Source organism: Scardinius erythrophthalmus (assembly GCF_964197995.2).
Source record: "Scardinius erythrophthalmus genome assembly, chromosome: 13".
Classification (NCBI taxonomy): domain Eukaryota; kingdom Metazoa; phylum Chordata; class Actinopteri; order Cypriniformes; family Leuciscidae; genus Scardinius; species Scardinius erythrophthalmus.
Genome location: NC_138233.1, coordinates 42,629,907 through 42,655,471, shown reverse-complemented (window position 1 = coordinate 42,655,471; position 25,565 = coordinate 42,629,907). Strand labels below are relative to the sequence as shown.

Below are 25,565 nucleotides of genomic sequence, written 5' to 3'. Positions count from 1 at the left end.
TGCAGGATCACTTTCTCTTGACATGGTAATCACACTCTTCATGTCTGTTGATTTACACAGCCACTGTTCCCGAGACCAGGAGGGAGTTCCTTCAATGTAAGTCAGAAAACAAGCAGAGAAACTCACTGAGTGTGTTCATGTTCTTCCTGGAGAAGATGAAAGAAAACGACAGAATGACAGAAGAGTTTTAGAGTTGATCATGTGAATGATGATTAAACTGCACTGAGACACTGCTGATATACTGAACATGAAGAGTTCAGATACATTAAAAGATCAGATTCATAATTCCTGATTGTGATGTGTTTGATCTCCATCAGATTTCCAGCCGTTCACTCTGGATCCGAACACAGTGAATAATCGCCTCCGTCTGTCTGAGGGGAACAGAGTGGTTACATTCACTTACCTAGCCCAGCCGTATCCTCATCATCCAGACAGATTTGATGTGTTTCAGCAGGTGTTGTGTAGAGAGAGTGTGAGTGGACGCTCTTACTGGGAGATTGAGTGGAGGAGTGGTGTATATGGTGTGTCTATATCAGTGTCATATAAGAGCATCTGCAGGAAGGGACGGGGTAATGAGTGTGTGTTTGGATTTAATGATCAGTCCTGGAGTTTGTACTGCTCTCCCTCCAGTTACTCATTCTGGCACAATAGCATAAAGACTAAACTCTCTGTAAAGCCCATCAGTCGTAGAGTAGGAGTGTATGTGGATCACAGTGCAGGAACTCTGTCCTTCTACAGTGTCAGCGGAGACACAATGAGCCTCATCCACACAGAGAACACCACATTCACTCAGCCGCTCTATCCGGGGTTTTATGTTGGTACTGAATCATCAGTGAAACTGTTGATGAATGAGAAAAGCCTGTAGAGAGATTCTACCCATAATGCTTTGAGCTTCATGATAAATCAGTAACAGTGAGATGTTATAGAGTCTCTTATTTCCTCTTCATTACATTAATAACATCTGAACTTCTGTACCTGAAATATCATGTCAGAATAACTGTGTAATAAACCCTCACATAGACATCAGTGTGTGTGACGGCGTGTGTCTTCCTCATATAGACATCAGTGTGTGTGACGGTGTGTGTCTTCCTCATATAGACATCAGTGTGTGTGACGGTGTGTGTCTTCCTCATATAGTCATCAGTGTGTGTGACGGTGTGTGTCTTCCTCATATAGTCATCAGTGTGTGTGACGGTGTGTGTCTTCCTCATATAGTCATCAGTGTGTGTGATGGTGTGTGTCTTCCTCATATAGTCATCAGTGTGTGTGACGGTGTGTGTCTTCCTCATATAGACATCAGTGTGTGTGACGGTGTGTGTCTTCCTCATATAGACATCAGTGTGTGTGACGGTGTGTGTCTTCCTCATATAGTCATCAGTGTGTGTGACGGTGTGTGTCTTCCTCATATAGACATCAGTGTGTGTGACGGTGTGTATCTTCCTCATATAGACATCAGTGTGTGTGACGGCGTGTGTCTTCCTCATATAGACATCAGTGTGTGTGACGGTGTGTGTCTTCCTCATATAGACATCAGTGTGTGTGACGGTGTGTGTCTTCCTCATATAGTCATCAGTGTGTGTGACGGAGTGTGTCTTCCTCATATAGTCATCAGTGTGTGTGACGGAGTGTATCTTCCTCATATAGACATCAGTGTGTGTGACGGTGTGTGTCTTCCTCATATAGACATCAGTGTGTGTGACGGTGTGTGTCTTCCTCATTTTCAGATCCTACAAAAATGCACAAACATCACAAAAGCAGTAATTCCAACAGCACAATGTCATTTGATTTCAGTATTATTTAGAAGACAAAAATGCTTTTTTCCACAAATGCCGCCATCATCTTTCCTTGCAGGTCCTGCTCCACAAAAGCTGTGCAGCAAATGCACAGAAATCAAGAATAAGAAAAGTGCTGTAATAGCTCTGTTTGAAATTACAATAATTAAAATAAACTACAACTTAATATTTAAAAAGATTTTGTTATTCATTTCTGTAGTATACTCACTCAAAGCCTTCATGAGCCACTCTCCACCGGATAAACACACATCTGTTCATCTGACCCTGTAACATCCAGACAAGATCCACGTTACCTCTGTGATGAGCTCAACACTACATTTACATGTTGAGGTTGTTTTAACTTTTTTTCCAACATAAATGTTCCTCAATTTATCAACAGTACTAATGGACAAATAAAATAGATAACTTATGTTTAGTTACTTTATAGATTTGTTCTACATAATAGCACACATTCATCACTCAGATGTCTATTTCATGTTGTGATATGCTCTTCTGCAATACTTACTGAAGATTTTCCTGTCAGATGTAAATAGATATTTAAAATAATCGTCTTTAAGATGTATATGGTTTATGTAAATTCCCTTTAGAGACGTAACATGTCCTTACTGGAGCTCCCCAGTTAGCTATAACGTTACATAATAAAACGTGTTTTTACAGCAAAATCACAACTATACTAACGTTATACTGTGTAACATCTTTACACCTCCAACAATTCAACAGTTTACTCTACAGTAGTTCAACACATGCGATTTTAGTACAAGGAACCGTGTTACTCACATTTGAAAGCACCCGCGTCGCTGATCTCTGCGATGTTTTATAATGACGTATCCTCTCGCGTGGCCTCCTGGGATAGAAAAGTATCCATCGTTGAGCACTCAAAAATCTGTCCGGAAGCAGTAAGCCATCTGGGAACTTCTCGCCTACTCTTTTGTAAATACTGATGTTTCGAACGTACTGCTTCCTTCACGTACTGTTTTCGCCTACTATATAGTAGGAAAGTAGGCATATTCGAACGCACTTAAGTCCGAATCTCGCGATAATTAGTACGTCACCCAGGTAATTCTCGCCTACTCTTTTGGATCCGTACATACCTTTTTGCTTGCCTACTCTTTTTCCCATACTAAATAGTAGGGAAGTATGCGGTTTCGAACGCAGCCCATGTGTTTGTAAAAGCTGTTTTAGTGCATGTTATTGCATTCCCTATTCTGACCAGCAGGAGTCGCCAGCGTGTGGCGATTACAACGATTCGAAACACTGAATCATTTTGTTCAGTTGATTCAGAGCTTTATAAAGCTCAGTTTCCCCCATCACTAGTCGACTCTGAACTTCACAGATGTACACAACAGGACAGTCTGAGAATTGATGTTTGCTGAGCTTCAGTTATAAAACACCAGCGTTATATCAGTGGGAATGACAGATGACGGCTGTAATATTAATGTTCTCAGCTCTAGGATAAGAAATCAATCGATCCACTTTCATTTGTATGTTCACTGCACTTTAAGATGAAATGTTTCCTCACATAAACCTCTGTTTACACCTGTAAGTTCAGTTTCCAAGTCTTAATAACACACCTGTTAGGAATCTAACTTCTCTCATACTGGAAAACGCTGCTTTAAGTTCATGAGGACAGAGGGTTAAAAACCACAGAAGATCCTGATGATGCTCCTTTGGACGAGATGAGAGGCGTCATGATGTCACACACACACACACACACACACACACACACACACACACACACACACACACACACATAAATCTTCAAGTCTTTCTCGAGACAAACACTTTTATCTAGTTTGAAAATTAATTTGCTCAGTCCGAGATTTATTTGTAACATATTTAGCTATGAGTTTGGATGATGATACGTAATTCATCATATTATTAGAGCAAATGTAATTAATTACTAAATTAGTTTTTGCTTAAAACGGATTATATTAAATTATTTTATTTTATTATAAATATAAAAAATGAAATAGTTAACCTAACTTAAAGAAGGGCATATGGTCAAGAGAATAATAAGGTGTCATCATTAATGGCTGACAGGTGAGGTCAGGTAAGGACAGGTAACCATGGTGACGATGAACTCTGGACGCTGGAGTGAGGAAACACCTGACCTGGGGCCTCTTTATAAAACTTTGCGTAGGATGTGCGTCAGAAGTGGCGTACAGATGAAACACAGGACGTGCGTACGCACAGAAATATTCGGATTTATAAAACCGTGCGCACGCACATCCTACGCAGTTTTCCCTTAATAAATCACAATCAATTCTAAATGTAGCGCAGCTTTTGCGGCCTCATGTCACGCCCATAGTTACCCATAAAACAGCGGATAGTTCGGACTGCTGAGCAAATCACTGGCACTACCCTTCCCACACTCAAAGAACTGTACTCATCCAGAGTGAGTAAAAGGGCTCGCAAAATCACTCTGGACCCGTCACACCCAGCACACTTTCTGTTTGAACTGTTACCGTCTGGTCGACGCTACAGAGCACCGAGCACAAAAACAACCAGACACAGGAAAAGTTTCTTTCCCCAGGCCATCTACCTCATGAACACTTAAATGTTCCCCTACTGTGGAACAAACATGTGCAATACTTCCCTCTGACATTTCATTATAGCACCTTATAACTTTACTTTATATATATTTATAATTTATAATCTTTTATTTTAATTTTTTTATTTATACCTATGTTACTTGTCACTTGTCTTGTCACTTTATATTGTATGTGTACTGGAAGCTACTGTCACCAAGACAAATTCCTTGTATGCGCAAGCATACTTGGCAATAAAGCTCTTTCTGATTCTGATTCTGATTCTGAATAGTCCGTGAAACGCCCACAAGTTAATGTTCATCGATTGCGAAATCATAGCAAACACAGAGAGGAAAACCAAGAAACGGAACTTCACTCACGTCATTACGCATTGTGATGGCATCATGGCATTTTATTACCATCCATTTGATTGCATCTGACAAGCTACAGATGCAAAATGCGGAACAATTAGTTCAAGCGTTCATGACCTCAAGGCTAGATTACTGTAATGCTCTACTGGGTGGTTGCCCTGCACGCTTAATTAACAAACTACAGCTGGTTCAAAACGCAGCCGCTCGAGTTCTTACCAGAACCAGGAAGTATGACCATATTAGCCCGGTTCTGTCAACACTGCACTGGCTCCCTATTAAACATCGCAACAATTTTAAAATATTGCTGATTACTTACAAAGCACTAAATGGTTTAGCTCCGCAGTACTTGAGCAAGCTCTTAACGCATTATAGTCCTTCACGTCTATTGCGATCTCAAAATTCCGGCCAGTTGATAATACCTAGAATATCAAAATCGACTGCTGGCGGTAGATCCTTCTCCTATTTAGCACCAAAACTCTGGAACAGTCTTTGTTGAGTTATATGTTCTCATTAAACATATAATTTATATTTTGTTATGTAGCTTGCTGTTATTTTATTTATTGTTTAGATTATACCAACTGTTGTATTGTATCATATGCCAAAAATGTGCAAGAGTTCATTGTGCGCATGTGTGAACAAACGGGACTTTTATTTTGACTCAAGTTGTTGAATGTAAAACTCAGTACTGAGTACTTAGTACGTGTTGCTGCTCCCTCGGGCGCTGATGTTATACCAGCGCGTTGAGATGTAAACGAACAAAATAAATAATACTAAGAAGTTTTATCTGGATTTTCTTTAATGGATGGATGACAAAAACATATTGCACATAGACATGACGGAGAGAAATGAAACCTTAACAGGTTATGGGCCCAGGCGCGCCAATGCTACAGGAGGAAGATGGCAGAGGTTAGTTTTCGACGGAGACGAAAACAACTACGAACTATGGGAAGTAAAATTTCTTGGCCATCTGAGAATAATGGGTTTAAAAGAAACAATACTGTCTACCGGGGATATAGACGAGGAAACAAATGAGGAGTGCTACGCTGAATTAATCCAGTTTCTCGATGATAAAAGCCTGTCACTGGTGATGCGGGAGGCGACTGATGACGGCAGGAAAGCTCTGCAAATACTTCGAAGTCACTACGCCAGTCAGGGTAAGCCTCGAATTATCGCCCTATACACTGAACTAACTTCGTTAAAGAAGGAATCTGACGAGACGATAACAGACTACATTATCCCAGCTGAGAAAGCGGTGACTTCCCTAAGAAACGCAAAAGAAGTAATAAGTGACGGACTGATAATAGCTATGATCCTAAAGGGCCTGCCAGATTCCTACAAACCTTTTGCTATCCATACTACACAGAGTAGTGAAGAATTGACTTTTTCCCAGTTCAAAAGCAAACTAAGAAGCTACGAAGAGACAGAAAAATTTGATGATGAACCCAAATCTGACAATGTGATGAAAGTGCACATAGCATCCGTGACCTGCTACGGATGTGGAAACCGCGGTCATATTGCGCGCGATTGCCGCCAAAAAGGCGTACCTAAGTGGTGCAGCTACCATAGAAGTTCAACACATAGTGATGAGACATGCCGCCGGAGAAAGGACGGACACAAAGATGAAGCAAAACAGGCTGCGGAAAAACAAGAGGAGCATGAGAAAGAACAAACATTTGTGTTCAAAGTAAGTCAGACATTTCTTCCAGATAATATTACGAAAAATGGACTAATGGTAGACTGTGGAGCAACATCCCACATCTTAACAGACAAGAACAATTTCACAAAATTTGACGAGAGTTTCGACCCAAAGTCACACTACATGGAGCTGGCGGATGGAGCCAGGATGAACAACGTGGCATTAAAGCGGGGCGACGCAGAGGTGTTACTGCTGGACGTGGAAGGGAAATGCGTCAGGATCACTCTAAAGAAGGCCTTGTTCATACCATCATACCCACAGAGCATCATCTCCGTTCAAGCTGCTACAACAGACGGGGCCAAGGTGATCTTCCAGGAAGGACAGAATGAACTGATAAGCAAGGATGGAGCTGTGTTCCGCATAGAAGAGCACGAGAGACTGTACTATCTGAAAACGGTAAATAACAACAAACAATGTGTTGATGCATCAGTTACAGATATGATGTCCAGGGACAAAGTGAGTCTAACTTGTGATGTTAAAACATGGCATGAGATCATGGGACATTGTAATGTTAGTGATGTGTTGAAATTACCTGAAGTGGTTGAGGGTATGAAAATCACGGGTAATACCAAATTAGACTGTAATGTTTGTACTGAGGGAAAGTTCATCAACAGCAGAAATAGGAAAACTGACACAAAAGCTGGTGAGGCCCTAGAGTTGGTACATACTGACTTAGCAGGTCCCATTGAACCAACTTCTCAAGATGGATATAAGTATGCAATTTCATTCACAGATGATTTTTCAGGGGCAGTATCTGTTTACTTCCTTAAGAACAAGAGTGACACTACTCTAGCGACAGAGAAGTTCCTTGCAGACAGTGCACCATACGGTAGAGTCAAATGCATAAGATCAGACAATGGCACAGAATACACAAGCAATGCTTTTCAGTCACTTTTACGAGAAAATGGTATAAGACATGATACATCATCCCCGTACTCCCCTCATCAAAATGGTACAGCTGAGAGACAATGGCGAACCATCTTTGAAATGGGAAGGTGTCTGCTAATAGAGAAGGGATTACCAAAGGTTCTGTGGCCTTATGCTGTCCAAACTGCAACTCACATCCGAAACAGATGCTATAATGACAGAATTAAGAATACTCCATACTTCATGTTGACAGGAAGAAAGCCAGACCTTTCTAAAATGTGGATTTTTGGATCAGAATGCTATGCGTACAAACACAATCATAAGAAACTGGATCCTAGATGTGAGAAGGGAATATTTGTGGGGTATAGTAAAAATAGCCCAGCTTATCTGATCTACAATCCACAGACAGAAAAGGTGTCAAAACATAGATTGGTGAAATTCATTAGGAAGAGCAGTGCTGAACAGCAGACACAAACCGATGAAGATTTCTTAGAAATACAATACAGAGACAGGACACAGGATAGTAAGAACAGTGGTGATGCCCCACAAAGTGAGGAAAGCACAGAGAACAGGGTCCTAAATGGAGACATGGAGAGTATTGATACAGACAATACAGAGGTGTCAGAACATGATGGAACTATAGAAATAGTAGACACAGAAGACAACAAAAACAGTACAGGTCCAACAGCCACGGCTAGTCAAAAACATTACCACTCAAAAAGAGAAAAGAGAGCCCCAAAGTATTTACAAGATTATCTGACATACTCCAAAGATGACGTAACCAATGTGAGTGTTGATTATTGTTACAGGGCAGTGTGTGGGGTCCCCCAAACCTATAGAGAGGCCCTTATGTCACCTGAGGCTCCCGGATGGGAACATGCTATGAAGGAAGAGATGGACTCACTTAAAGAAAATGACACATTTGAATTGACAACTCTACCAGAGGGCAGAAAGACAGTGGGGGGAAGATGGGTATATGCCCTTAAAGAAAATGCAGAAACAGGAAAAATCTTCAAGGCTAGGTATGTTGCAAAGGGATACAACCAAACTGAAGGCATAGACTACCATGAGACATTTGCTCCTACAGCAAATCTCACCTCAGTACGGGCATTAATGTAGATAGCTGCTCAGAACAATTTCTTAGTTCATCAGATGGATGTCAAAACTGCATACTTACATGCTCCAATAGAGGAAGACATATACTTAGATCAACCAGAGGGTTTTGAAGAGACATCTGACATAGGAGACAAGTTAGTATGCAAGTTGAAAAAATCTCTGTATGGTCTAAAACAGTCTGGAAGAAACTGGTACGAACTTTTAAATGATCATTTGGAACAAAACAACTTTGAGAGAAATCAGTCTGATCACTGTGTGTATAGAAAGCAGATTGAAAATGAGACAATCATAGTGATCATCTGGGTAGATGATTTGATAATTGCAGCAAGCAGTGAGGATCAGCTCAACAGTTTTAAAGAAATAATGAAGTCCAAATTTAACATGAAGGATCTAGGGAAAATATCTTATTTTTTGGGGATTCAGTTTGAGCAAAAAGAGGGAGAAATTAAAATGAATCAGAAAAGGTACATTCTTAAAATGCTTGAAAGGTTTGGAATGTCAAACTGTAAACCAAAAGCTACCCCAAGTGAGTTAAAAGTGGAGTGTAACAGGAATGAGGAAGAAAACAACAACGAGATTGAGAACCCCAAAGAATACCGTGAACTTGTTGGAAGCTTGATCTATGCAATGACCTGTACTAGACCAGACATTAGCTGGATAGTCAGTAAACTGTCACAAACCCTTGCAAAGCCTAAAACACATGACTTAGTAGCTGCTAAACATGTCCTGAGATACCTAAAAGGTACAGCTGACTACGAGCTGTGTTTCAAGAAAACAGACAAGACTTTAAGTCTAATAGCATTCAGTGATTCTGATTGGGCATCTTCTGTAGAAGATAGGCGTAGCATTTCAGGATACTGTTTCAGCCTGACAGAACAAGGCCCTGCTATCTCATGGAAGTCTAAGAAACAGCCGACAGTGGCACTGTCGACCTGCGAAGCTGAATACATTGGTCTAGCAAACACTACTCAGGAAAGCATGTACCTAACTCAACTGCTAAATGGCATGGACAGTAGTGTTTACACTTGCACCACGATGTATGGTGATAATCAGGGGGCCATTGCACTGAGTAAAAATCCAGTGAATAGATCTAGAACTAAACACATTGATGTGAAATATCACTTTATCCGTGATGCTGTCAGTAAGGGAAGAATACATATTGTGTACTGCCCAACAGAAGACATGGTAGCAGACATTTTGACAAAATCTGTTTCAAAAATTAAAATTCTAAAGTTCAAAGGTTTTCTGTTTGGGAACTACATATTTGTGATGACATTGTGCATGGCTTAAGATGATGAGAACAAGTGGGGGTGTTGAGTTATATGTTCTCATTAAACATATAATTTATATTTTGTTATGTAGCTTGCTGTTATTTTATTTATTGTTTAGATTATACCAACTGTTGTATTGTATCATATGCCAAAAATGTGCAAGAGTTCATTGTGCGCATGTGTGAACAAACGGGACTTTTATTTTGACTCAAGTTGTTGAATGTAAAACTCAGTACTGAGTACTTAGTACGTGTTGCTGCTCCCTCGGGCGCTGATGTTATACCAGCGCGTTGAGATGTAAACGAACAAAATAAATAATACTAAGAAGTTTTATCTGGATTTTCTTTAATGGATGGATGACAAAAACATATTGCACATAGACATGACGGAGAGAAATGAAACCTTAACAGTCTTCCTACCATTGTCCGGGAAGCAGACACACTCTGTCAGTTCAAAGCTAGACTAAAGACACATCTCTTTGACCTAGCATTCACATAATACATTATAGACTTCTCTAATTCAATGTTAGGCTGCATAGATTAGGTCAGCCGGAACCGGGAACACTTCCCATAAATCCTGATGTACTCGTTACATCATGAGAAGAATGGCATCTACTCTAATTTTAGTGTCTTTGTTTATCCCGAGGTTTTCCCGCAGCCTGCCGGATCCAGGCCGTATCCAGATCTGACGAAGGACCTTCGCCTGGACCGATGACAACGCAGTGCTGAAGTGCCAACTAGTCTCTCCCTATGGAGGATCCCTTTACCACTCTACAGATAAAGCGCCGTCGGGAAAACTCAATTCGCGTATCTACCCCGAATTGATAAAATTATGAGGAAAATTATAAGGAAACACCAGTACTTTGTTTAGGCTTGGTTTGTAGGGAATTCCAAACCTGCGCACATATATTCAAACGCACATAACTATAGAACCCATTCTTAATGCGCATGTGAACGTCATCAGTGTTTCTCACAGGTTCGCGTTTAAAGTCTGTGTAGAGAGAATGGTCTCGTCTTAGCGGCCCCTAATTTAATAACAAATGATCGTTGCGACGGAAGCGAATCAATCAAAACTAACCTTAGCTGGAAAATAACTTTACTAAAGAACCGCTATAAAGCCAAAACAATCATACTGTACGTTAAATTATACATTTATCTCTGTAAAGCTGCTTTGAGACAATCTACATTGTTAAAAGCAATATATAAATGAAGATGACTTGACTTGACATGTGTTATGAGGATGAATTGCATAACATTCCAATATTATTGCAGAACATATTTCACTTTTCTTTTAGCAAATATGTGTTAATTTGCATTTCTGTTGTAATCTTTGTTTGATTGTGTTTGTTTTACACTGCAGATCGATCGAACGGGTGTTCTTGTAGGTTGTTAATTGTAAGACTTGCTAAGTCTTCATGTTATTTATGAGAGGCAGTATTGTCATTTCTTTTACACAACGGTCTACAGTTTCACACACTTGCACGTGTTTCTTCCATCTGCCGACGGTGTCGCCATTTCTCATTTCACCCGTTTGTGTGCGTACGCCTGGGTCAGAGCTTGCGTGAAGGACCGCACATTTTCCCGTCAAGTTTGCTTTTTATAAATACCAATTATTGCGTAGAGAGGGGCGTACGCCTTCTTTTGTGTGTGCGCAACGTTTATAAATGAGGCCCCTGGACTTTAGCAGGTAATACACTGATATTGTTCTTTATCAATATGTCACTGCACGGTTTTGCTAGTCTGCGTTTTTTATTTTATTGGGGGGAAAAAGTTGCACAAGCAAGATTTCATGTGTTTGCAGTTCCCAAGAAGAGGAGAAAGAGAAGGAGGATCCTCTGCATACCAAGAGCTAATCAGAAAGCATCTGGAGAAGTGGCAGAAGTACTGCGATCAGGACATAATTATGGCTTCATAACTTCACTATGCAGGACGCTGATGTGTTATTGTGAGCGACTGATTAACTCTGTCTGGTTGATCCTCAGGAACACTGTGACTCCGGCTCACCTGGACGCCTTCGACAGCTCAGTAACACACTCACAGAACACACACGTGTAATGAACACAATATGAGCAGCAGGGCTCCAGACTAACTTTTCCACTGGTTGCACAATGCACTGGTGCTACCAACTTTCTCAGTTGGTTGCACCAGCACATGATTTGGTCGCACCAAATTGTTTTTTAGCGCAATTTTCCACCTGTTCTGTGCGTCTGTGCGCACCAATCTTGCACTTCTATCTACTCCTCAACCAGACCACCTAGAGACTTCGGGTTTTCGGCATTATGTTAAGGAAGGTCTAATCTCAGGAACGCACAAAAAAAATCCAGGAAAGGATTTACTATCTCTTAGTGTTGTGATCCCATGAGGTGAGAAAATTGCGCTAAAACACTCACCGAGTTTTTATTCCTTGTTTTTACAACATGGAATTAATCAATGCATGCTGAATAGTTGTCCTAACCTGCGTACCCTAGTTTTGCACTGATGTAAAAAGACTGACAGTGACACAGGACCTCATGTTGGCAAAGTGATTTAATCTTTTAAATAAAAACCATTAAAAATAACTATAAAAAAACACACCACGTATGTTTTTTAATGTTTGATTGTATTTTATTTAGTACTGTCAATCGATTAAAACAATTAACTAGCCTATTCGCGATTAATCACACTTAACATTAAAGTTTTTAATATATTTTTATATTGTAATAATTTCACATTTAATCTTCAAATTAATGTAGAAACAACATAAAGTATATTTTAAATATTTGATCTATTAGGTAGGAAATATACATAAATTGAATAAAGTTATCAAACACCTCTCAGACTTCACTGTAATTTTCTTGCTATTTTCTTTAATTAGATTTTTTTAATACTGTGCTTACGAGAATACTCGACAGTGAACATTTTGGCATACTTCTGTGTGTTTCTGTCCGTTCAAGCGTGAAAGCGAACTCAATGCGGCTGTGCGCTGTCTGAAGCGGCTTTCTTGTGTGCGCATGAGTCCTGTGTGTGTGTGTGTGTGTGTATCACACAGAGAGGAGATTTACAGACTGCGCGCCGCCAGTACAGATTTAAGTTCTTATTTTTGCGTTTTATCGAGAATTGTTTATTAGCACTTGAATGAATGATAGCGTGATAAAATACTATAGAGCAGCCAATGGGTGAAAGAAAAAATCTGATGCTGCATTAATTGCGTTAAATATTATTAATGAGTTTAACTGAAAAAATTAATTGCATGCGTTAACGTGTTCATTTTGACAGCCCTAATTTTTGTATAATCAAACATAAACATAATATGTATTTGTTATACTCCTTTGCTCACTTGGTTCCTCCCCGTCCGCACCTGTGCCCTCGTCATCAGTTGTGTCTGAGGCTGTATGCTGGCTCGCTGGCGCGTTTCACCATCAGTGTGCAATGCGCGTGACAACATGTAGAATGCAACAGGACGTCTCTGAATGGTTAGTTGATGAATTTATGTTGCTGATGTGGAGTTAACTATCTTCAATTAGCATATTCTGTCATGATAATCTATAAATCGCTCATATAGGAACTGTTGTGAGATGCACACAGAGTGACTTTCTATTGCATGTGAAAAGATGGATGCTAAAGTTTGAGCTCACTCTCAAATGTACTCGACTACAACAACTTTTCCTCTTCTCAACATGGACTGTGTTCCGGGGGCGGGGTTTATGTAAATTTTAGGGTTAGTGATGTCACTATCCCTGGGGGAATGTCGTGCAGTCCCAGCCAGCCGTTTGTTGTAGTCCTTTTCTTTGAAGGCTAATATCTCCCTTTGCTTTAAACTTTGAGCATTGTAACTTTGCAGATGTTGTTTATGCTCAAACAGCAACGTTACACACTAACTAAAGTTAGAAAAGTGAAATCACACTCAACCATCCCTTTAATAAATAAACTGCAAGTGTCTTGCAGAAGAACACTGTAGCCGGAGCTACTTCTCTCCATTGATGTCTATGGCGAGTCACGCAGGCACTGGGCAACTCCGCAGCCGAGCCGACCCCGGGATAAAATAGAATATAAACTCTTATTATAGGCGTACCGTAGTGATTCAGGATAAGTCAAAAACACGGTTTGGAAAATGGATTCATGATGTACTGATGTACTGATACAACGGCGTTCTGTTGCTCATGCATGAATTTAACTGAGTAGTACATGACCATGTACTCGCACAAATGCGACCACATAAAATGTTAACTCGTACATTCTCAAAAAATGGTCGCAGTCTGGAACCCTGATGAGCAGTGAAAGCCTGATGTAATGTGTTGTGATGTGATGTGTTGCAGTGGCAGCGCTGCGTTTGCTGACGGAGAACGAGGGATATCCCGTACCTCACCGCTTCCTAACACTCATGAAGTACGCCTTTAGTTTAAAGGTCCCATGACATGAAAATTTCACTTTATGAGGTTTTTTAACCTTAATACGAGTTCCCCTAGCCTGCCTATGGTCCCCCCGTTCTGATGGGTGTAAACCAAGCCCTGGGTATTTTTGAGAAAATGAAAGCTCAGACGGCGAATCTAGAATCTTCCCCTTGTGTCGTCATAAGGTGAAAGGTCACCTCCCCTTTCTCTTCTGGCCCACCCATGAGAAAATGAGCTGTGCGAGCGCGATATTGTTTTTTCCTCGAGAGACATCATGGCTTGCAAACGAGCGAAGAATAGCAGTTGCTCAGTGTTTGGATGTACAAATGAACACAAAAGTATTTTTTTAGTTCCTTCATCCGAGCCTCTGAAGAACCAGTGGGTTATGGGAATGTCTGATGTGTAATTGTTCAAGTTCAGACAGATAATCTTTCTCTCAAAGTCGTTCAATACTGTTACTGCATCATTAAATCAAGCCAGTGACTAAACGATCAACTTCACATCGTTTCTCTTAGTAGGATGAAAATAATCTTATTTAAACTGTGATTAATATATATACAGAAACCGATCAAAGAACAATCCCTTTCCAATCACCCAAGCTGTCAATCACACAGCGCGAGTTTATCTGGACACTTGCCAAAACTCGTTATGAAATCAATGACGCTGTTACACTGCACAACAAAGCTCTAACTGTACGTACATCATGTTTGCATTGGTGAAAGCATTAATGAGAATACAGAAACTGCGTTGCAATGACAAGATCTTCATTCACGTGATCAACAGGCTGTCATCTGCTCAATGCTCATCACTGCAACCTTTTCATGATGGCAACCTTTTCAGGGAGGATGGATGCGAGGAAGAGGCCAGGAGGTATGGAGGCTTTGTTTCCGCCACAGAATAAAACATTTTAAAAGATAATTGCGTCTTTTCTCACAATTGCGAGTTTACATCTCGCAATTCTGGCTTTATTTCTCAGAATTGTGTGATATAAAGTCAGAATTGCGTAATATAAAGTCGCAATTGTGTGTTATAAAGTCAGAATTGCTAGATATAAAGTCAGAATTGTGTGAAATAAAGTCGTAATTGCTTCTTATAAAGTCAGAATTGCAAGATATAAAGTCAGTACTGCGTGAAATAAAGTCGCAATTGTGTGATATAAAGTCAGAATTGCTTCTTATAAAGTCAGAATTGTGTGAAATAAAGTCGCAATTGCTTAAAGTCTAAGTGAATTATTATTTAACCTTTAGGCTACATTATTTGTTAACGCATGGTATTAATACAAACTACACAATAGTAAGAGCTGAACTGTTGCTTCATTTATCCAATTTAGAAAAAGTGCTAATTTGGAATTCCACCATGGAAAAAGTGGGCCGGTCTTGGGCCTGAAACTCCCGGGCTGAAAAGTGGCCCCACTCCGGCCCTGGTGGCAACCTCAACTCATTAAAGATAATGAAGGGAGAACGATAAAATGGTACCCTTCCTTGCTTTCAAATGGATTACATAAGCTGGGAATATTTGTTTTTTATATGAATTACTTTTAAAAGAAGAGAATTCAAGCTTCATAAAGACATATCTCACGTGTCTGTGTGAGAAGTATTCGCTGAGTTACGATTCATTTTCGGACGCGTTTCAGAATAGACTACACTGACAGAGAGAAGGCAGAACTCGCATCATGTTTATTTTTCTTTATTTGGCTAAAAGCACAACACTTTGTTTTTATTATGAGTATACACAAAAAAATACACACTTAACAGGATCGATTGATGTATAACACAAGTATGTAAAATCAAAATCAACAGATTATTTTGGAGTCTCCTTTGCACTGATAAGGAAAAAAGTGAGCAGATCACGCCGGCGTGATTGCCGACCTCAGAGGGTTAAAGAAGAAAACACCGGACTTCTTGTGTGCAGAGGAAGATATGAAGCCTTTGGGAAAGATAGACTCACCATTCCATTATTACCCATGGAAGCACGAGTATCATTGCTACTGGCTCATGAAGCGCATAATGCAAACCATGAGGAGATTGCTGGGACACTTCTTAGGATGAGAAAAGTAGCGTGGGTAGTAAAAGGTCGGATATTGGCCAAAAGAATGGTGGAAAGTTGTGTCATCTGCAGGAAAGCAAGAGCAAAGAAGTGCAAGCAGAATGGATCCCACCTGAAAGGATTGGACCAGCTGCACCCTTAGAATTCGTTACAGTAGATCTATTCGGTCCCTATGAAGTGAAAGATGAAGTGAGGAAAAGGGTGCGATTGAAGGTCTGGGGGATTGTGTATTGTTGCATGGCTTCAAGGGCTGTTCACACAGATATTGTAAGCGATCAATCCACTCAGGGTTTCTTGGTGTCTTACAAGAGGTTCACTGCTTTGAGAGGACACCCCAAAAAAGTGTGGTCAGATCTAGGCTTAAACTTTGTGGGAGCACAGTCAGCCCTGAAAGATCTTTATGAATTTCTGGAGCGAGTAGAGAAACCAGGACTTGAAGAGGAAGCCGGGAAACATGGAACCGTGTGGTCTTGGAAGTTTCATCCAGCTAACTCACCCCATAGGAATGGAGCGGCTGAGGCTGCTGTTCGTGTGGTGAAGAGAGCTCTTCTTAATCTAGGAGGTGATGGTATCTTCACATGGGGAGAATTCCAGACATTTCTGTACATGGCAGCAAATCTGGCAAATGAAAGGCCCATAGACACACGGACTCAAAGTCGTGAGTATTGTTTGGAGTATGTCACACCGAACTCCCTGTTGTTGGGAAGAGCAAGTCCAAGAGGAGATCCAGGTGATTTCGATTTTGCAGGATACCCATACAAGAGATTAAGGGTTCATATATATATTAAGGGTAAATATATATATTTAATAAAGAGAAATTAAAAGTTCTGGGAAAAGTGGAGCCAGCTAGCAGGACCAAACCTGTTCATAAGGAGTAAGTGGCACACAAGTGAAAGGAATGTTGCCGAAGGAGACATTGTCTGGGTTGCAGACCAGAATGCTCTGAGGAGTCAATACAAGTTAGGAAGAGTCATCAAGGCGAATGCGGATCCTAAAGGTACTGTGAGAGATGTTGACGTCAGAGTTTCCTCAAGTCACCCAGTCTTTTGTTCGGGTCTTGAGAAATCAGACACGAAAAAGGTCACCAAACGTGAAAGAACTAAAATTCCATCAACCGTTATTCATAGGGATGTTCGGCGGTTAGTTGTGTTGATCCCAGTGGAAGAGCAATCCAAGAATTTGGAATAAAGGAGTTGATTGTGACCTCTTGGACTTAAGAATCGAGAATGTCAAGTGGGAGGTGTGAAGTTAAACACATTTATTTACATTAGTTTAAACATTATTGGGGACGACTGAAGAAAAGAAAAATTTGTATGCTGAACTGATTGTCATAGAAGGTGTTATGGAAAGCCACGAAGAGCATCATCATCCAGATGACGTCATCCGTCATCCGTCGGAAAAAGCCGAACTCAACTCATGATGAATCTCTATCAGGTGCGCTTGTAATTAGAGCACATTAAACACCAAACACGGGCAGAAATAATCGTCAGTGAGAGTGCTTGTCTTGTGGTTTTATCCAGTTTATCTCCTTTTGAGGAAAAAACTTTGTGACTGGAAAAAAGGTATGAGTGAAATAGTACAACAGAAATTGGATGCACATCAGTGATTAATCAACCCGAGACGCTGCTGGTAGGATGACTGTTTGAAGCTCAATTAATTTATATTAGGTGCTTATTCGGGATGTTCAGATGAAGTCTCCCTAGTTCGGGTCTGTCCTGATTTGCAACTCTCCTTATACTTTGCACTTTGTAACTCTCCTATCCTGCACTCAACTCCTGAATCTTCATTTGCCGTAAACTGTGGTGCTTTGCGACTTGACGCAGGGTCATGCTATACTGACGCATGCCCTTACTGACGATTTAAAAAAAAATATATATATATTATTATCATCTTTATTTATCATACTTTATTTGTATTTTTTTTTGCACGATGACTCTCTAAGGAAGGAATAAATACCACTGGTATTGCTACAAATATATATTGTTGTTATTTATTTATTTATTTATTTATTATATATATATATATATATATATATATATATATATATATATATATATATATATATATATATATATATATATATATAATTATTTTTTTATTTTTTTTATAAATAATTTAATAATAAAAAAAATAATAATAGTATTAGTTTATTTTATTAATTACTTCCTGGATTACAACATTTGCAGACTGAGACTTGGATCTTTTTTCTTTTCTTTTGTTTCATATCTTTTGTCTTTTTTTAATGTTTTTGTTTGTTTGCCTGTCTGTTTTTGTAGAGTGTTGGTGTGTATGTTGTTTTGTGTGTGTGTGTGTGTGTGTGTGTGTTGACTCCCATGGTGCTCACCCACCTTCTTTTTTATCCTGCAATATGTACTTAAATAGATCTCTTCACTAGTCACTGTATTTTAACTTGTTTTTTTTTCTCTGATAAATATGGGTAAAGGTCTTTACATTATGCACCTGAATATTAGAAGTCTACTCCCCAAAATCGACCAACTACGAGCGTGGTTGGCCTATAATAATCCAAGTATTATTACATTATCCGAAACTTGTCTTACCAGCAACATCTCTGACACCGATATTAGTATAGACAACTATAAACTGTTTAGATCGGACAGAGGCACAAGGGGAGGCGGAGTAGCCACTTATGTATTATCAAATTTAAATTCTCAACTTATGGTTCCTAATGAGATTCCTGTACATTTTGAAGGACTGTTCATCAAAATCATTCTTCATGAAAACAAGCAGCTAATTATCGGAAATATTTATAGACCGCCTAACTCTCCCAAATTGGAATCAATTAAAAATATTATTTCGGTAACGCTTTAGATTACAGCCCGGAAAGTACTGCGTAATTAAAATGAAAGTACAGTGTAACTTTCGGTAATTACAGTGTACCTATAAAGTACTTACGTGTAAGTATAGGGGAACAATACGTAAAGTCTTGGGAATAAAGGGGTAATAACCAGGAAAATACTGCGTAATTAAAATGAAATTACAGTGTAACTTTCGGTAATTACAGTGTACCTATAAAGTACGTACGTGTAAGTATAGGGGAATAATATGTAAAGTTTTGGGAATAAAGAGGTAATAACCAGGAAAATAACAAATTATTTAGGCAAATTATTTAGACTGTAAGTATTCCATGTAGTTACAGGGTAAGTATGACATTGCGGGCTGTAAATTAAAGTGGTGTTTCTTACCCTCTTGTTTCATGTAGTTACAGGGTAAGTACAATAAAAACACATGTACACACACAATCTGACATCACTTGGAAAACCTTTATTCGAAAAACAACTTATTTCAAAACAGATTTACAACATATTACACTTCTTATTCTTTATTATTTTTTTTAAATCAACTTTTCATTTCAAATACTAAAGTCCTGACAGAAAGTAGCATGGTAGCATGTTTTGTCCTTTTTTGTTTCTCTTGCATGGCTTCCTCCTCCTCTTGGTCCTCCTCTTCTTTTTCTATCGTTCCACTGATTAGCCTAATCTTAAGAAGGAGTCTTTTTCTATTCTGTATTATGTATTAAAAGAAAATACAGTACACCCAGAAATGTTCTCATAATTTACTCATCTTTTCGCTACCGAGAGTCGGCTTCATAGGGCCGGCTTGAATGGCTTCACGTTTGGTGAAGCTTTAAGCGTTCATTTCATTCTCGCGGGAGTTTGATGTGAAACTCGCGTGAGAACTGGTGTCTGTTCTTCTGCATGGTTTGTTTTGCATTATTATTATCTGTTATTGTTTGTATTTTGTTGTGAGCAATAATAAAAACATTAAAAAAAAAAATAATTCGACATTCGGTTTTTCGGTGCGCTTACGTCACGCTTTACTCAACCCTCTCATGAACGCGCAGGTGACTGTTGGTCGGAAGCGATAGTCTACAGTTTAAAATTTTTAAATATTTGGTATTTTTCTTACAAAAGCTTATCGTTTCACTTCAGAAGACATTGATTCATCCATTGGGGTCGTATGGATTACTCTAGTTATTGTTGTATGTGCTGTTGTCAACTTTTAGGAACACATGAGCTTGCATTATATGCATTCACAGAGATTATTTATTTTTCTAAAAACTTTTGTTTGTGTTAATCTGAAGAAGGAAATTCGTATACATCTCGGATGACATGAGGGTAAAAGATGAGTAAATGGTGAGAACATTTCTGTACTGTATTTTCTTTTAACACATAATGCAGAATAGCAAGAGACATGTCATGGGATTCCTTCTTAAGATTCATCAGTGGAAAGAAAGAAAAAGAAGAAGAGGAACAAGAGGAGGAGGAAACCAAGCATGAGAAACAAAGTGCTGTAAATCCGTTTTGAAATAAGTTGTTTTTCAAATAAAGTTTTCCGAGTGATATCAGATTGTGTGTGTTTACATGTGTTTTTATTGTACTTACCCTGTAACAACATGGAACAAGAGGGTAAGAAGCACCACTTTAATTTACAGCCCGCAATGTCATACTTACCCTGTAACTACATGGAACAAGAGGGTAAGAAGCACCACTTTAATTTACAGCCAGCAATGTCATACTTACCCTGTAACTACATGGAACAAGAGGGTAAGAAGCACCACTTTAATTTACAGCCCGCAATGTCATACTTACCCTGTAACTACATGGAACAAGAGGGTAAGAAACACCACTTTAATTTACAGCCCGCAATGTCATACTTACCCTGTAACTACATGGAACAAGAGGGTAAGAAACACCACTTTAATTTACAGCCCGCAATGTCATACTTACCCTGTAACTACATGGAACAAGAGGGTAAGAAACACCACTTTAATTTACAGCCCGCAATGTCATACTTACCCTGTAACTACATGGAACAAGAGGGTAAGAAACACCACTTTAATTTACAGCCAGCAATGTCATACTTACCCTGTAACTACATGGAACAAGAGGGTAAGAAGCACCACTTTAATTTACAGCCCGCAATGTCATACTTACCCTGTAACTACATGGAACAAGAGGGTAAGAAGCACCACTTTAATTTACAGCCCGCAATGTCATACTTACCCTGTAACTACATGGAACAAGAGGGTAAGAAGCACCACTTTAATTTACAGCCAGCAATGTCATACTTACCCTGTAACTACATGGAACAAGAGGGTAAGAAACACCACTTTAATTTACAGCCCGCAATGTCATACTTACCCTGTAACTACATGGAACAAGAGGGTAAGAAGCACCACTTTAATTTACAGCCAGCAATGTCATACTTACCCTGTAACTACATGGAACAAGAGGGTAAGAAGCACCACTTTAATTTACAGCCAGCAATGTCATACTTACCCTGTAACTACATGGAACAAGAGGGTAAGAAGCACCACTTTAATTTACAGCCAGCAATGTCATACTTACCCTGTAACTACATGGAACAAGAGGGTAAGAAACACCACTTTAATTTACAGCCCGCAATGTCATACTTACCCTGTAACTACATGGAACAAGAGGGTAAGAAACACCACTTTAATTTACAGCTAGCAATGTCATACTTACCCTGTAACTACATGGAACAAGAGGGTAAGAAGCACCACTTTAATTTACAGCCCGCAATGTCATACTTACCCTGTAACTACATGGAACAAGAGGGTAAGAAGCACCACTTTAATTTACAGCCAGCAATGTCATACTTACCCTGTAACTACATGGAACAAGAGGGTAAGAAACACCACTTTAATTTACAGCCCGCAATGTCATACTTACCCTGTAACTACATGGAACAAGAGGGTAAGAAGCACCACTTTAATTTACAGCCAGCAATGTCATACTTACCCTGTAACTACATGGAACAAGAGGGTAAGAAGCACCACTTTAATTTACAGCCAGCAATGTCATACTTACCCTGTAACTACATGGAACAAGAGGGTAAGAAGCACCACTTTAATTTACAGCCAGCAATGTCATACTTACCCTGTAACTACATGGAACAAGAGGGTAAGAAACACCACTTTAATTTACAGCCCGCAATGTCATACTTACCCTGTAACTACATGGAACAAGAGGGTAAGAAACACCACTTTAATTTACAGCCAGCAATGTCATACTTACCCTGTAACTACATGGAACAAGAGGGTAAGAAGCACCACTTTAATTTACAGCCCGCAATGTCATACTTACCCTGTAACTACATGAAACAAGAGGGTAAGAAACACCACTTTAATTTACAGCCCGCAATGTCATACTTACCCTGTAACTACATGGAACAAGAGGGTAAGAAACACCACTTTAATTTACAGCCAGCAATGTCATACTTACCCTGTAACTACATGAAACAAGAGGGTAAGAAACACCACTTTAATTTACAGCCCGCAATGTCATACTTACCCTGTAACTACATGGAACAAGAGGGTAAGAAACACCACTTTAATTTACAGCCCGCAATGTCATACTTACCCTGTAACTACATGAAACAAGAGGGTAAGAAGCACCACTTTAATTTACAGCCAGCAATGTCATACTTACCCTGTAACTACATGGAACAAGAGGGTAAGAAACACCACTTTAATTTACAGCCCGCAATGTCATACTTACCCTGTAACTACATGGAACAAGAGGGTAAGAAACACCACTTTAATTTACAGCCAGCAATGTCATACTTACCCTGTAACTACATGGAACAAGAGGGTAAGAAGCACCACTTTAATTTACAGCCCGCAATGTCATACTTACCCTGTAACTACATGGAACAAGAGGGTAAGAAACACCACTTTAATTTACAGCCCGCAATGTCATACTTACCCTGTAACTACATGAAACAAGAGGGTAAGAAGCACCACTTTAATTTACAGCCCGCAATGTCATACTTACCCTGTAACTACATGGAACAAGAGGGTAAGAAACACCACTTTAATTTACAGCCCGCAATGTCATACTTACCCTGTAACTACATGGAACAAGAGGGTAAGAAGCACCACTTTAATTTACAGCCCGCAATGTCATACTTACCCTGTAACTACATGAAACAAGAGGGTAAGAAGCACCACTTTAATTTACAGCCAGCAATGTCATACTTACCCTGTAACTACATGGAACAAGAGGGTAAGAAGCACCACTTTAATTTACAGCCCGCAATGTCATACTTACCCTGTAACTACATGGAACAAGAGGGTAAGAAACACCACTTTAATTTACAGCCAGCAATGTCATACTTACCCTGTAACTACATGGAACAAGAGGGTAAGAAACACCACTTTAATTTACAGCCCGCAATGTCATACTTACCCTGTAACTACATGGAACAAGAGGGTAAGAAACACCACTTTAATTTACAGCCCGCAATGTCATACTTACCCTGTAACTACATGGAACAAGAGGGTAAGAAGCACCACTTTAATTTACAGCCCGCAATGTCATACTTACCCTGTAACTACATGGAACAAGAGGGTAAGAAGCACCACTTTAATTTACAGCCCGCAATGTCATACTTACCCTGTAACTACATGGAACAAGAGGGTAAGAAACACCACTTTAATTTACAGCCCGCAATGTCATACTTACCCTGTAACTACATGGAACAAGAGGGTAAGAAACACCACTTTAATTTACAGCCCGCAATGTCATACTTACCCTGTAACTACATGGAACAAGAGGGTAAGAAGCACCACTTTAATTTACAGCCCGCAATGTCATACTTACCCTGTAACTACATGGAACAAGAGGGTAAGAAGCACCACTTTAATTTACAGCCAGCAATGTCATACTTACCCTGTAACTACATGGAACAAGAGGGTAAGAAACACCACTTAAATTTACAGCCAGCAATGTCATACTTACCCTGTAACTACATGGAACAAGAGGGTAAGAAGCACCACTTTAATTTACAGCCCGCAATGTCATACTTACCCTGTAACTACATGGAACAAGAGGGTAAGAAGCACCACTTTAATTTACAGCCCGCAATGTCATACTTACCCTGTAACTACATGGAACCTGTAACTACATGGAACAAGAGGGTAAGAAGCACCACTTTAATTTACAGCCCGCAATGTCATACTTACCCTGTAACTACATGGAACAAGAGGGTAAGAAGCACCACTTTAATTTACAGCCCGCAATGTCATACTTACCCTGTAACTACATGGAACAAGAGGGTAAGAAACACCACTTTAATTTACAGCCAGCAATGTCATACTTACCCTGTAACTACATGGAACAAGAGGGTAAGAAACACCACTTTAATTTACAGCCCGCAATGTCATACTTACCCTGTAACTACATGGAACAAGAGGGTAAGAAACACCACTTTAATTTACAGCCCGCAATGTCATACTTACCCTGTAACTACATGGAACAAGAGGGTAAGAAACACCACTTTAATTTACAGCCCGCAATGTCATACTTACCCTGTAACTACATGGAACAAGAGGGTAAGAAGCACCACTTTAATTTACAGCCCGCAATGTCATACTTACCCTGTAACTACATGGAACAAGAGGGTAAGAAGCACCACTTTAATTTACAGCCTGCAATGTCATACTTACCCTGTAACTACATGGAACAAGAGGGTAAGAAACACCACTTTAATTTACAGCCAGCAATGTCATACTTACCCTGTAACTACATGGAACAAGAGGGTAAGAAACACCACTTTAATTTACAGCCCGCAATGTCATACTTACCCTGTAACTACATGGAACAAGAGGGTAAGAAACACCACTTTAATTTACAGCCCGCAATGTCATACTTACCCTGTAACTACATGGAACAAGAGGGTAAGAAACACCACTTTAATTTACAGCCCGCAATGTCATACTTACCCTGTAACTACATGGAACAAGAGGGTAAGAAGCACCACTTTAATTTACAGCCCGCAATGTCATACTTACCCTGTAACTACATGGAACAAGAGGGTAAGAAACACCACTTTAATTTACAGCCAGCAATGTCATACTTACCCTGTAACTACATGGAACAAGAGGGTAAGAAACACCACTTTAATTTACAGCCCGCAATGTCATACTTACCCTGTAACTACATGGAACAAGAGGGTAAGAAACACCACTTTAATTTACAGCCAGCAATGTCATACTTACCCTGTAACTACATGGAACAAGAGGGTAAGAAACACCACTTTAATTTACAGCCCGCAATGTCATACTTACCCTGTAACTACATGGAACCTGTAACTACATGGAACAAGAGGGTAAGAAGCACCACTTAAATTTACAGCCCGCAATGTCATACTTACCCTGTAACTACATGGAACAAGAGGGTAAGAAGCACCACTTTAATTTACAGCCCGCAATGTCATACTTACCCTGTAACTACATGGAACAAGAGGGTAAGAAACACCACTTTAATTTACAGCCAGCAATGTCATACTTACCCTGTAACTACATGGAACAAGAGGGTAAGAAACACCACTTTAATTTACAGCCCGCAATGTCATACTTACCCTGTAACTACATGGAACAAGAGGGTAAGAAACACCACTTTAATTTACAGCCCGCAATGTCATACTTACCCTGTAACTACATGGAACAAGAGGGTAAGAAACA

General features: G+C 39.6%; 1 protein-coding gene across 1 annotated transcript in view; it reads left to right on the top strand.

The window, feature by feature from the left end:
- The window catches only part of LOC308700528 (thyroglobulin-like), a 467,177-nt gene extending 466,150 nt beyond the window's left edge, over positions 1–1,027 (top strand). The window contains exon 16 of the transcript XR_014031316.1: positions 578–1,027. The gene's annotated coding sequence lies outside the window, so the exon portion shown is untranslated. The remainder of the gene's footprint in view (positions 1–577) is intronic.
- The last annotated feature ends 24,538 nt before the right edge of the window (positions 1,028–25,565 follow it).